This window comes from Papaver somniferum, chromosome 11 (assembly GCF_003573695.1).
Source record: "Papaver somniferum cultivar HN1 chromosome 11, ASM357369v1, whole genome shotgun sequence".
NCBI lineage: Eukaryota > Viridiplantae > Streptophyta > Magnoliopsida > Ranunculales > Papaveraceae > Papaver > Papaver somniferum.
The window spans coordinates 115,343,103-115,357,438 of record NC_039368.1 but is presented as its reverse complement, the minus strand read 5'-3'; the positions used below and the strand labels follow the sequence as shown (position 1 = coordinate 115,357,438).

At 35.9% G+C, this 14,336-nt stretch overlaps 1 long non-coding RNA gene and 1 pseudogene across 1 annotated transcript; both read right to left on the bottom strand.

Annotated features, from left to right (window-relative positions):
- Positions 1-1,119: 1,119 nt before the first annotated feature.
- Positions 1,120-2,480, bottom strand: LOC113324964 (annotated as a pseudogene).
- A 10,579-nt stretch (positions 2,481-13,059) lies between these two features.
- LOC113321739 lies at positions 13,060-13,974 on the bottom strand. The gene is made up of 4 exons (XR_003346865.1): positions 13,894-13,974; positions 13,737-13,798; positions 13,576-13,647; positions 13,060-13,161 (listed from the first exon to the last, which is right to left on the bottom strand). It is a non-coding gene; the product is annotated as an uncharacterized LOC113321739 (long non-coding RNA).
- Positions 13,975-14,336: the final 362 nt, after the last annotated feature.

Sequence of the window (14,336 nt, the reverse complement as noted above, 5' to 3'; positions counted from 1 at the left end):
AAAAAAAAAACTCATTTAAGAGACATCGTGCGATTTTTCTGCTTCAAAAAAAAAAAATTGTTGCGATTTTTGGCACATCTGACATGCTAAAAATGTTGCAAACGCCCTGCAATTTCACTAGAATTAATAAATGTCATTCTGTTTCCCCGACAAAGCTGTGCACTTCCCCACCAATTGTGCTACAGAAATTTAATAGCAAGTATTTATTGAGAAGCTCAAAAATAAAAAGAATTTCATTGAATTCATCTCAAAATATGTTCTACTGATCCTTGTAAAGGTAACATCACATTGAACGAAATTCAGTTCTTCCTTATTCAACAAAAACTGAACAAAATAAATTTAACCTCATTTTGAAACCAGAAGCAACAATTTAAAATGCCACAATTCACCAAATTAAAAAGCTGAAACACTTGGACAAAAACACTGCAAAAGTGTTGGATTGTGGTTGAAATGCTGCTACTAAGATCGGGACTGGAGCAGGAGACACAAGAGCTACCAATGCAAACCTAAGATGGCGTCTTTGGAGATTCGAGCTGCAAACTGAAAATGTGCTGAGCTACATATCTTTGGTTTTCTAGTTGAACTTGCGTCATTCTGGTGGATGAGATGTCTGGCATTGGAGAACCAAGCCAATAACCATAAAAAGAAGCCTGTTTGAAACACAAATTTATGGTCAATTTAATAAAGATAAGAAGCCTGTTTTCTAGTTAATGACTACATGATATAACAAATGAATCTTGTTATACTACCTATCAACATGAAACCTTGAGAGTTATTTATTACCTGTTGGGATATTCCCAAAGAGATAATTGTAAGATACAGTGCTATATTACAGAGAAAAGACTTAAGTTTCTATTAGTATCTCAAAAGGGCTTGGTCGTCCTATATCGTGCAAACAACAATGAATTTGTAGGGAGAGTAAACTTACAACACACTAAGACTCTGACAAATATTAACAACACACCATCTAATTATTGTATTCCACGTTTCTGAATTTTTTTGCACACAAAAAGTTGAGTCACACCGTGAAGGGAGGGAGGGAGGGAGGGAGGGAAGGAGAGAACTCACAGTGTATACAAATTCTGAAGCTGGCCAAGTTCTTGAGGGATTAGACCAGTAAGCCGATTATGTGAAAGGTCTCTAGAATTGAACAAATAGTATGTAAATTTGTAATCATGAAATAACAAGTAAACGATAATGACCAAAATTCAAAAGCGGAAGATTCTCACATCTCTAGGACACTCCTAAGATTGCCAAACTTTGACGGATCTCTTCAGCTAAATGGTTCTTGCTTATCACGAAAAACAAATATGTTAAGAGGAACGATAAAGGGAGTAACAGAAAAGTAGGTTTAAAGAAACATAAGATTTGATTAAGAAAACAAACCGTTAAGGAGATACTCCAAGTCACCAATCAAAACCAGATATCGTCATGTTCGAAAGGTCCCTGGAGAAACACACATGCCATAAAACTGAAGTTTAGAAACCACGTGTTCCAGAAATTTTTCTAGAAATCGTCAGCCTACACAGTTGTTCTTATCGAGCAACTTCTAGATAGAGAAGCAGTTCCACATAATAATTGATCAAAGAAGATGATACTCAGAATCATGTAGTACCCTCGGGCCTCTTAAAACAGCTATGCAACCAGGATAAGGCATATGCGTACAGGCTGTGCGAGGAGTTGGAGATCATGCAGGCAGCTCTCTGGACCTTGTAAAGATCACCTCATGGTACAACAGTAGGCGGATGGCAGTTGATACCACACTTGGAAGCAGCTGGCCACCAATCAACAAACTGGATGGTTCTCTTAGTCTTGATGGTGGAAACAGCTTCATTAACGTCCTCGGGCACAACATCACCAATGTACATCAGACAACAAGCCATGTATTTCCTACGGCATGGATCACACTTAGCCATCATATATGAAGGTTCAAAAGCACTGTTAGCGATTTCAGCAACTGAAAGCTGCTCATGGTAGGCCTTCTCAGCAGAGGTGATTGGAGCATAGGATGAAGGGATGAAGTGGGTTCTAGGATATGGGACCAAATTAGTATGGGACTCAGTCATGTCAACATTCAAGGCACCATCAAAAAGTTCAATGAGGCTGTAAGTGATGGTGAGCACATGCAGATATCATAGATAGCCTCATTCTATGAGGAGCACAACAAAATCAGAGTGCTCAATGAGAGAGTGGGTTGGAAGGACGCTGTTGTAACTATGGCTCAACAACGGAGGTGTAGACCAGGGGTGATGGGTACACGGTGAAACCAAGCTTTGGCTTCTTTCCATAGTCAACTGAGAGACATCCCAAAAGAAGTGACCCCAATCCAGAACCAGTACCTCCAAGGCTCCACCAACTGCATCAAAGATTAGGAAACCTTGAAAGACCAATCCAGTTGTGAGTTTTGATGAACGCTTTAAAGAAATGCCATATAGCTATACTTAATCCCCTAACTTCATAGCAGAAACATGTGCATCCATCAGAGAACATCAATACACATGATACTTATTTGAAGTCTCTACTTGAGGAAATAAATGCCCTGTAGCTATACTAACAAATTTACAGAACCCGACCCCTAGAAATTATTTAATTGAAAGTGGGCAGTACCAATTTTAATATCAAATTCTAACAAAAGCAAAAACTCTCAATCAAAATGAACAAATAAAATTCCTCCCAAAGAATCAGATAAAAACCCAAACACTAGAAAATCAAAATCTTTAATACTGCAATTGTAGTTGTCTTTCTTCAGTTATTTTTAGTTGTGCATTAAATCTAAGCAATTAGGAATTGGTAAAGCTTCCATATAGATTAGACATATACTATTAAACCAAAACATACAAGTTGGATGGAGAGAAGGTATAGCTTTCTAATACGAATTCCAACCTTGGCATTTACTCATTTCGAATCAGCATTTGATTAATTAGCATTCGTCAAAACTCACCTTACAACTATCCCTAGAACTCTTGTAAAGCCAAGGAATTAAATTTTACAAGTATGCAACGATTACCTTCAGCCATGAAGTCGAAACCCTAGCATTACATCTCGCTGTTTCCTTGAGAAATTCCTGCAGAGGATTTGAGATAGATTCGTAATTACTTACTTAGATAAACCTGAAAATCGATAAAGAAAAAAACTGATTCATTTATATCCAATCAAGATTTGTACCATTCAAGCGAGAGATGGATCTGATTAACTTCCTTTTACATTAAAACCAAAGCAAATAACTGGCGAAAATCCACTGAAACCCTAAGGAAACCCAGCATCTATCCAATCTGAGAAGAAGTATTGTTCTCAAAAACTAATAACTTAAAAAGGACTGAATAAATACTTAATGCATAAGTAAATGGGTCTTTGTGCAAATACCGCATGAGTTACGCTCCCTTTTCACGGTACAAAGTCTTAAATTCGAAACAGTATAGGGACTAATCTGTAATATTTTAGAATTGTTTTTATAAAAAGGAAAGGAGCCATCGCTTTCCACCACATTTATTACTGTTGTTGTCAGCAAAAGAAAGGGACAGCGAGTGACGCAAAAGCGAGTCCAGGTTTTTCTCTGCTCTTTCTTCATATTTGACATGCTTTTTCGTCTTTTATTCAAAATTTCTGATTAATTTAATCTCAGATTTTTTTTTTGTTTTCGTGGAAAATGGTGATGTAGGGTACGTATTGAAAATGGATTGGAGGCTCACATTATTTCATGTCTTCTTGTCCTACAATGGTTATGCGTTAATGGTATATACTCGAACTTGTTGATTGTTTTCGGATTCATTTTTTTGATTTTTAACTTGTTTTAGATCTGATTACATCACTGGTTGTTTTTAGATCTGGTAATATTACAATAGAATAATTGATAAATGTCGATGCTAAAACATAATTAGTTGATTCTATTTTTTTGAATTTATGTTTTTCATGTTCAAAATTCACTGTTCCGGATCTAGGAGTTGATGTTGGGATGTTGGTGTCTCGTTCGTGCTTGGATGAATCATGTGAAGGTCACGTTTCAAGAGGAGAGTGTATTAGGGACAAGCCCCCACCCCTGGCGGATCCATTGGGCATGTGTCTTACTTTTAGTGTGTTTCATGGAGGGGTGTTGCAGTCCACCAGCCTTGCACCATATGCCCCTATTATATCGGTTTGATGATCTAATTTCCTTCCAGTTATTTTATACTACTTAAAACAAACCAATTAAAATTCACAAAAATAAATAATTAATAATTAATTGAAAACAGGATAATTAATTGATAACTCTATTTTATAATATACCCATCGACCAAACAACAACAACCACATATAACATCAAGGTTGCTGATGTGGTGCCAGATTACTTGTCAGCTGCCTTATATGTATTTCAGCATCCTCCACAATAGTCTAGCACCCACATCATTGTACCGAGACCTAACTCAATTCACAAAATAATTTGTTAACCATTAAAAAGAAAAGAAAAATGGCTACACCTAGCAACGGTTGGGACGAAACCACCCGGACCTCAAAGTTTATCTTTAATTTATTCTTTTTGATTATTAACGGTTTATTCATTCTGAAATATACCAGGACGATTATTATTTGACTGTAAAACCACTACTCAAAGAGTAGAATCGGACATTATGAATAACTTATACTAACTGTGTTGACCAGTCCAGTCTACTATTGATTCAAAATTAAATTTTTGGCATTTATTTTTGGGGCACGTTCCGGACGACGAACTAAAACACCTTGAAATGGGACTACTGGTTGGTTGTATGAGACTAAGTGTTTTGTAAGGACAATGCGAAAGCCATGGGACGGGAAAAAGGAAAATAACCCATCCATGGCTGCACATAAAACACCCCTGCTAATTTGCCGTGAGAAAGGGACGCCATCTTTTATCCCATACTTGGCTCTGCCTTTTTCTATGATTTCGGACATGGATGTTTGTGACACTAGAAGTATAGAGAGCTAACCTGACATTCAAAATGAAATGTGGGTCCCACATAAAGTTTAATATGTGTACCCCTTATCCTTAGGACTAAGGATTGTTTAGTATTACATATAAGGATAGTCTAGGAAGAATTCGGCCCTCCACCATATGTTTGTTCAGGTGATGATCTGAAAGTGGCATGCACGTCGGACATAACATGTCTGGAAAAGGTATTTTCTTCTTACCTCATTTCAAGCAATTTCTCCACTAGTGTGAATGTCACGGAAATTGTTATTTCCCTTTCTTAAATGGAAGCTTGTCTACTTTTTGTTGTACACCTGACATGAAAGATCAATGGTAGCCAGGCCTGACATATGAACCAAAGCTTTGCCTAGGACTAGGACCCATAATGCTTATTCATGGCAAGTGGGGTCATCATTATGCTGCCGGAGAACCACCAGGCTTGTTTAAAAGAAAAGACTTAACATGTGCATGCTGAAATATAATGTATTGTATACAAAAGTTTGATCAAAACATAACCCAGCGTATTGAGAATAAGAAAATTCCACAAAAATGTCTTCATGGGTTCATATTACACCTATCTTATGATTCTGCCTTACCTGCTTCGCTTCTTCCAGTGTGCAGGAGAGGTCTACTATAAGGATGGGACACTGAGGATATACGCGATCTTGAATGGTAACAATTGCCTTTAATTTTTAACGGTATGTTAAAAATTATACTAGTAAGTTTCGATAACTAATCACTTTGAAACGATCATGTTTATTTCAGGAGTGAAGTATTTTTTGTCCATCCTGATGATTATTTGCTCGGTGCTTTACGTCCCACCTACTCACCATGGTTTCTGGTTCTTCACGTGGATTGTTGTTTCGATCATCAGTTCCCTCTACTCTTTCATATGGGACCTATGGCGAGATTGGCAACTTCACGTCAGGTAGAGAATTGTGCAATCCGATTAGATTATCGTTATCATAGTTAGTATTACTAAAGTAGTTATAACTTATGATGATGATGATTATAACTTATTGATGCCAGGATTGGAGAGTCTGCACTTCGCCCTACACATCCTGGGTACTAAAATTCCACAGAAGTGTTATATGATGTGTACTATTATAATCATTGCCATGTGTGTGTATTTCATCTATACAGGTGTTCTACACACTACTGTTCCTTTTTGATCTACTTGGGAGATTCGCTTGGACTTATAGATTGTTTTCCTGGTCAAAGTACCCGCTTGTGGTGTTCGGAGTAGCGGCGTTTGAAGTGATTAGGCGGAGCGTTTGGATGTATTTTAGAGTTGAAAGTAAAGCCATGGATGATGAGCAGGATGTTAGAGTTGCTTGATTGATTTCTGGTTTTCAAAGTTCAGCAGAGGACCATTTGGTTGGATAAATAGATTACCCATCCCACGGATTTGATTGTATAAAAGCATTTCTTTTACTTTTATCTTTATCATCTGCAGAAAATGTTATCTCCGCTTTTCCCCGCTCTTTCAAAGGAGATTCTTTTTCTATCGTCGTTATTTTCTTTCCACCGTGGTCTCGTTTATGTATTCTTCCGGTAATTCTTGCTTGAAAATCCACATCAGAGATTGGTGTTCTAGTTATAGAATTACATTGCACTCCCTTTCCTCTTCCTTTTATTTATATGAGTTTTATTTTTTTAGAGAGTGTTCATAATCTTTATTGCTCATCTTCATCGTCTCCAAAGTTGCTAGATCTAATTCTCCAAGATTTTACAGACTCGTTAACAGGATTTAACACTCCAAGTTGTTTCAAGATCCAAAATGTAATTACAGGAAATCCAATAACTACACCCAAACTAGATTAACCACAATGTTCTAAGTAATAAACAAGGGGAGTTTTTGGGTCCATAGTTTCCATCTAATCCTAGACGTTCGCATCCGAATCTTTATTTTGGGGAAGTGGGGATTTGCGTCTTTTTGGCTCAAGTAGTATATTTTTGGTTAAAAGGTTTTGTTTGTATCTATATAAATCTCTAAAACTACAAAAGTTTTTGTTTTTCCAGGTTTTTAATCGTTCGTAAACGTTGTGATAAGTTCTCAAAGGAATCCCGTGTCATGGCTCATGTAACTAGAGGCAGCGCAAGCAGCAGTGCAGTTGAGGCGAATAATGTACGATGGTGTACATGAATTTTCTCCACAAAGGTGAAGAAAGTGAAGGCTGAAATTTTTAATAAAGGTCTCTCCTCAAATTGGTTCGTATCATTTTATCAAAGTAATGTTAGTTTCAGGAATCTGGTAAAATAATACATCAACAAAAGAAACGATTTAAAATCTCAAATCGCTTCGTCTTTAGAGGAGCTTGTTCATTGTGAACGAATGATGTATTTAACAACAAACATTGTACGTAAACTGAAAAGAGAACTTCATAGGTTGATCGTTATTCCAAAAGAGTTGGAAGATTTGAATGATCCGTTCATCAACAGTTTTTTCAATAATGAGAAGGAATTCTCTAAGAGGCTTGGAAAAACTTCTTGTTGCATAGTATGTCTTCTTTTTGGCTTAGTTGGAAGAATAACTAGTGATGTGAATAACGATGATTGTGACTACACATAGCTATTATTTTCATCTTCTTGTGTTTTATGTTTTTGGTTTAAATTCTAAAACTATTTTGGAGGATGTTTTGAAGTATTTAATCTTTATGATTTGTTATATTGCAATCGTTTATGGGATATTGTGTTTACTTCTGTGAACTATGTTGTCCCATATTTTGTCAAACGTAAAGTCGCTCATGATCGATATTCGGTTATTAGTTTAAGAACGAATGGACTTTTAACATATACAAAAGTTAAGACTATATTGTCAATCTTTGGCGGAAGATAGGTTAAAATATTTTGTTTGCAATGATGATGTCTATTAAATGTTGTTATGCATAAAATGATTGAAGATAGAATAAATCCTTGTGTTGTATCCACGGTATTGATCTTCAATGATCCATCTTTTTGTTTTACCGTGAAGGCTCCGTATTATGTCTTGTGTTGAGCACAATACAACTAAGTCAATTATTTTTATTGGCTTTGTTGGTCGTTCCACAAGATGCTATATGTTGAGCATTATGAACTAAATTAATCAACTTGTTTGGTTATTTAGTTTGTACTCCATGAGTTTCATCTTGTGTCGAGTACATGAACGGTCAAGTTAATCATGTTCTATGATGAACTTAGTCGGGGTTCCGTAAGTTCTCTTATGTTGAGCCCAATCAATTAAATTGATCACCTTTTCTGGTTAGTTTGATTTTGTATTCCAATTTAATTAGTCGTGGTTTTACTTGTAGCTAATTTGATTGAGATTTTTGCATATAAAAATCATTCTCATAGTTTTGATGTCCAATTAAATCCTTTGTTTCCTTTGAAATTAAGGTCGATCGTTGTTGTTCCATTGGGAATGACATCAAATGGGGGAGAGTTCTTTTGAACTTGTGCTTAATGGTCATATCTTGAAGGGTGTACGGCTGTGGAATTTTAGATGGGTTATCTTGTATCTTTAAACTCCTTGATGAATGTTGTTAACTTCAGCTATGAGATTGCATCTAAATAAGTTGATGTGTGTTTCTTTCTTTTGGTCATGAAATGTCTCTTACGGAAATTTCATTATGATCCCGCTCTTTTACCTTTGCCAATTTTGAAAAGGGGGGGGGGGGTCTAACAACACCACCCAATATTTCGCTTAGCAATCTGTATGGACTAACTCCAAAATACTTTGCTAGAGAATCAACTAGACAAAGAAGACAAGTTGTCGGGATCGTCCGCCTTTATTTTACTTAAGATCGCACTCGTTTTTTGGATCCGCATAGACCTCACCGTCTGCATTTGATGTGGTTTTAACTTGGCAACCATTACATGTCCAATTAAATCCGAAGGATCATCATGGTTGTGACAACCGTTATCAACTTTATACATTTTATACTCTTTACCTTTAATACCATCGGGCTTATAGAAGACAATCTTAAATGGGTATCCTATCTTCTTGGTATTGCTTCGGTATTTCCTATTCGTCTTCCGTATGTACTTACTATTCTTTCCCTCGTGACTCTTTCGCGTCCCACCTCGCTCACAAATCATTTCAAATCGAGTGTCACTACCATGATTATTTTGAACTACCACGCACATGTTATCTTTTGCCTTGTTCATAAGCCATTCCTTTGCCTCCTTCTTACTTCCAAATGTCTAAACGTGCATAAAACAAAACAAATCTAATAAGCATAACCATTTAACATATAAATTTTGCAAAAAAAAAAGTAGTTATGAGTATACCAAATCGTTTGCATAGTATAGGGAAGTGTCGGGCCTCAAATAAAAGTCATCAACAAACTCTTCAACGACCTGCATATGAAAGCAACAAATTATTATACAATAATCGGAGGTTATTAAATAAGTCAAACTTCCAAATACTTTATATTCGGAATCCTATCGGTTACCCAAAACACCCGATTTATGCAAATGAATGTACACAGTTTACTGAGTGAAAAAAATGATATAATCGGAGGTTATTAAATAAGTAAAACTTCCGAATACTTTATATTCGGAATCCTATGATATAATCGGAAGCTAAAATATATAGTAAACCAGCCGAATATAAATAACCGGGACATAACTTTAATCGATAAACATCCGATTTTCAAGTTTTCGGAAATTTTATTTTGAGGCCACTGTTATATTCGGCAGTCAAATAATGTTAAACTATTACCGATTGTAAAGGATAAGAATACTGAGTTTTGAAATTTTCGGAGGAATTCGTTTTTGGGGCCATTCGGGGGTAAATAACTCTACATAACTACCGAATGTAGATATTTTTGGAAAACCAGTTTGGGGTTTTTCTCATATTCGGCAGTAAACTAGTATCTTGGAACTACCGAATATACATATTTGGTACTCAGTGTGTTATATTCGTAAGTTTAATCTAGAAATTATCTACCGAATCTGGGTAGTTCAATGCATGCAATAATCGGTTTTTCTTGTTTACAAAAGCACACAAACGCATGGAAATCGAGTATTTGAGTTTCTTAACACAATACCTGTGTTTTACATGCATCGTTAGCTTCAATATCATGCGATTATCCATTTTCTTCCATGAAAGGGTCGTCTATGTTTTCCTCTCCACAAAAGTTTGGACCATTCAACATATACCCCAAATCGTCTTCTCTAAACGGTCGTGAACCCTCAACATTTTGTTCTTCGTCATGATTCTCACCTTCTTCTTCATATCCATCCATTTTTGTAGTGATAAAATGGGTTTTCTCTTTTTTTCCTTCACCTTCTTCTCTATAACTCTAACAACTCAAAAATGAAAAAAAATGGAAATAATGAAACACAAATCATTCTAATACTGCACCGACTACAATTGGAAGTATGGGAAATATTGTGGCTTCCGATTGCATTCGGAGGTTAACAATGTTATCATATCCTCCGAATATATAAGGGTAATTTCTCCACTACGAATTACGCGAGATAAGGGCTGGCTACATTTTCCCTTTGGGTGACCTTTTTTGTTTTATTGTTGGCCCTAAATCCTTTTGAGTGGCCCCTAAAAACGCCAGGTTTTTAAATACTGCTGCCTTCTATATCTATGTTAAGAATATTTGTTTCCAAGATAAAAGGGAAAGTGTTGTAACTGTATATTTAAAACAAATTAATTTCATATTTATTAGTATTTTTTTTTACAAATTGCTTTTAATTAATAATCATAAAATTTTTCATAAGAAATCTGTTATTGCTATTAATTTCTAAACGTTTTATTTGTATACCCCAACTTAATGGTGTTAATTATATGATATTAATACAAACTTTGGATTTTAGAATTATTTATCGGAATCACTGTACCAAAATTAAGATCTTATCGCAGTATAGCCTGTCACAGTTTATTTTTCAGTCAGTGATATAAACTAATTATTTTTGGAATTTCTTTTATCATTACTTTCGCAACATTTACACGAACTAACAATTTTTTTATTTAAGTAAGGAAGTTTCTCTTGGGTTTCTTTCAGATGATGAGAAGAGCTTAAGGCCCGATGATATCTTTGTTTTTAACTGGGAAAATGGTCAAGATGTGTGTATGGATGTTACAGGCGTCTCCCCCTCACAGGTGAAGGTACTCGCTCTTTCGTTCCTGGAAAAGCTATCTCTAGTGTTGTTTCACGTAAACGCACTAAATACTTGGACAAATGTGTTGCACATGGTTATGGTCTGAGCGTTTTTGCTTTTTCCACTCTAGGGGAACTTGGTGAGGACACTATATGTTTATTCAAGCGTTTGAAGAATTGTTTAGTTAGCAACGATGCTAGTAGTGGTTTGGTAGTTTTATTTTTCATAGGCTAGGTATTGCTATTCAAAAATGGGTTGGTGCCCATCTTGTTGCTAGGATGCCAAACTAACCTTATTTTTATTGTATTATTATTTCAGAAAAATAATAATATTATGTGATATCATGATCAAAACAAATATATTTTCTTTTCTTTTTAATTTCTTAATATTAGAAATGTGATCAAGACCAAGTCAACAAGTCATGAATTTGTAGGAAATTTGACTTGGACAAATATCTAACCTTATCTCTTGATTTTGTCGATAAAACCGAAACCGAAAAATCTGCTTCTTCCGAAGACTGTGAAAATGACAGGATTACTACGTGTGTTACTACATACTACATGTGTTAACATACGTATTGATACTGTTAAGTAATATGATACTAGATATGTTATGTATTGATACTAATTAGATCTAGAAGGATGTCTTAAGCATTTAGAAAACACACTTTATAGTGTCCACAAAGTTTTCGGACCAACGAGTAAATAATTTGGTCCGAAAACATTTGGACTAGCGAGTAAATTGGTTTCACGGATGGACTAGCCATTCACCAGATCATGAAAAACTGGATTAACTAATAATTCCTAGATGTGTTTGTGGTAGTTTAGTGGGTTAACGGGTCGAAACTGACAGTGGGGCCAGTTCGATTAGCTGGGCTCCGGTAGGACTTGAGCCCAGCCTTTAGAGCAGTAGAGCTTATAACTTAGTGACGTGGGATTGCAGCATATAATTTTTGAAAATAAACTAGAGCAAGGGACTGTAAAACAAATATAATATACTTAAAAAATAAATTTGATAAAAGGAGTACAAAATAAATATAGTATGAAAGGTGGGAGTGAAACTTGAGCCGCCAAAACTAGTCTACAGTGCTCCAATAAAATAAAACTCGCTTATTAAATGATGGTTTTGGGATGATATCTACACAGGATTTTAGGTCCTTATTTAAAGGCCCATACAATCATTAGAAATCATGACGTCTTGAAAGAGAAAGAAGAGACTGAGAGGCGACGAAATTACCATTTACTCCGTCTCTTTCTTCCTAATTTTTTTTTTACTATACGAGTATTCCGGTTGAATTCTGCTTACTCCGGTTGACTAACTTGACTTCTGCTTTTTTTTGTTTTGTTTTTTTTTGACTTCTGCTTACTCCGGTGAATTGTCACCGGATAAACTATTATCTTTGATGTAAAAATTCTACAAATATTTTGAGATTGGGGTCTCTACCTAAACATGACAGTGAGGTCTCACTACCAGACTACCTTCAGTGTTTCCAGAAAAAGAAACTGGTCATTTAAGAGACATCGTGCGATTTTTCTGCTTCAAAAAAAAAAATTGTTGCGATTTTTGCCACATCTGACATGCTAAAAATGTTGCAAACGCCCTGCAATTTCACTAGAATTAATAAATGTCATTCTGTTTCCCCGACAAAGCTGTGCACTTCCCCACCAATTGTGCTACAGAAATTTAATAGCAAGTATTTACTGAGAAGCTCAAAAATAAAAAGAATTTCATTGAATTCATCTCAAAATATGTTCTACTGATCCTTGTAAAGGTAACATCACATTGAACGAAATTCAGTTCTTCCTTATTCAACAAAAACTGAACAAAATAAATTTAACCTCATTTTGAAACCAGAAGCAACAATTTAAAATGCCACAATTCACCAAATTAAAAAGCTGAAACACTTGGACAAAAACACTGCAAAAGTGTTGGATTGTGGTTGAAATGCTGCTACTAAGATCGGGACTGGAGCAGGAGACACAAGAGCTACCAATGCAAATCTAAGATGGCGTCTTTGGAGATTCGAGCTGCAAACTGAAAATGTGGTGAGCTACAAATCTTTGGTTTTCTAGTTGAACTTGCGTCATTCTGGTGGATGAGATGTCTGGCATTGGAGAACCAAGCCAATAACCACAAAAAGAAGCCTGTTTGAAACACGAATTTATGGTCAATTTAATAAAGATAAGAAGCCTGTTTTCTAGTTAATGACTACATGATATAACAAATGAATCTTGTTATACTACCTATCAACATGAAACCTTGAGAGTTATTTATTACCAGTTGGGATATCCCCAAAGAGATAATTGTAAGATACAGTGCTATATTACAGAGAAAAGACTTAAGTTTCTATTAGTATCTCAAAAGGGCTTGGTCGTCCTATATTGTGCAAACAACAATGAATTTGTAGGGAGAGTAAACTTACAACACACTAAGACTCCGACAAATATTAACAACACACCATCTAATTATTGTATTCCACGTTCCTGAATTTTTTTGCACACAAAAAGTTGAGTCACACCGTGAAGGGAGGGAGGGAGGGAGGCAAGGAGAGAACTCACAGTGTATACAAATTCTGAAGCTGGCCAACTTCTTGAGGGATTAGACCAGTGAGCCGATTATGTGAAAGGTCTCTAGAATTGAACAAATAGTATGTAAATTTGTAATCATGAAATAACAAGTAAACGATAATGACCAAAATTCAAAAGCGGAAGATTCTCACATCTCTAGGACACTCCTAAGATTGCCAAACTTTGACGGATCTCTTCAGCTAAATGGTTCTTGCTTATCACGAAAAACAAATTTGTTAAGAGGAACGATAAAGGGAGTAACAGAAAAGTAGGTTTAAAGAAACATAAGCTTTGATTAAGAAAACAAACCGTTAAGGAGATACTCCAAGTCACCAATCAAAACCAGATATCGTCATGTTCGAAAGGTCCCTGGAGAAACACACATGCCATAAAACTGAAGTTTAGAAACCATGTGTTCCAGAAATTTTTCTAGAAATCGTCAGCCTACACAGTTGTTCTTATCGAGCAACTTCTAGATAGAGAAGCAGTTCCACATAATAATTGATCAAAGAAGATGATACTCAGAATCATGTAGTACCCTCGGGCCTCTTAAAACAGCTATGCAACCAGGATAAGGCATATGCGTACAGGCTGTGCGAGGAGTTGTTGATCATGCAGGCAGCTCTCTGGACCTTGTAAAGATCACCTCATGGTACAACAGTAGGCGGATGGCAGTTGATACCACACTTGGAAGCAGCTGGCCACCAATCAACAAACTGGATGGTTCTCTTAGTCTTGATGGTGGCAACAAC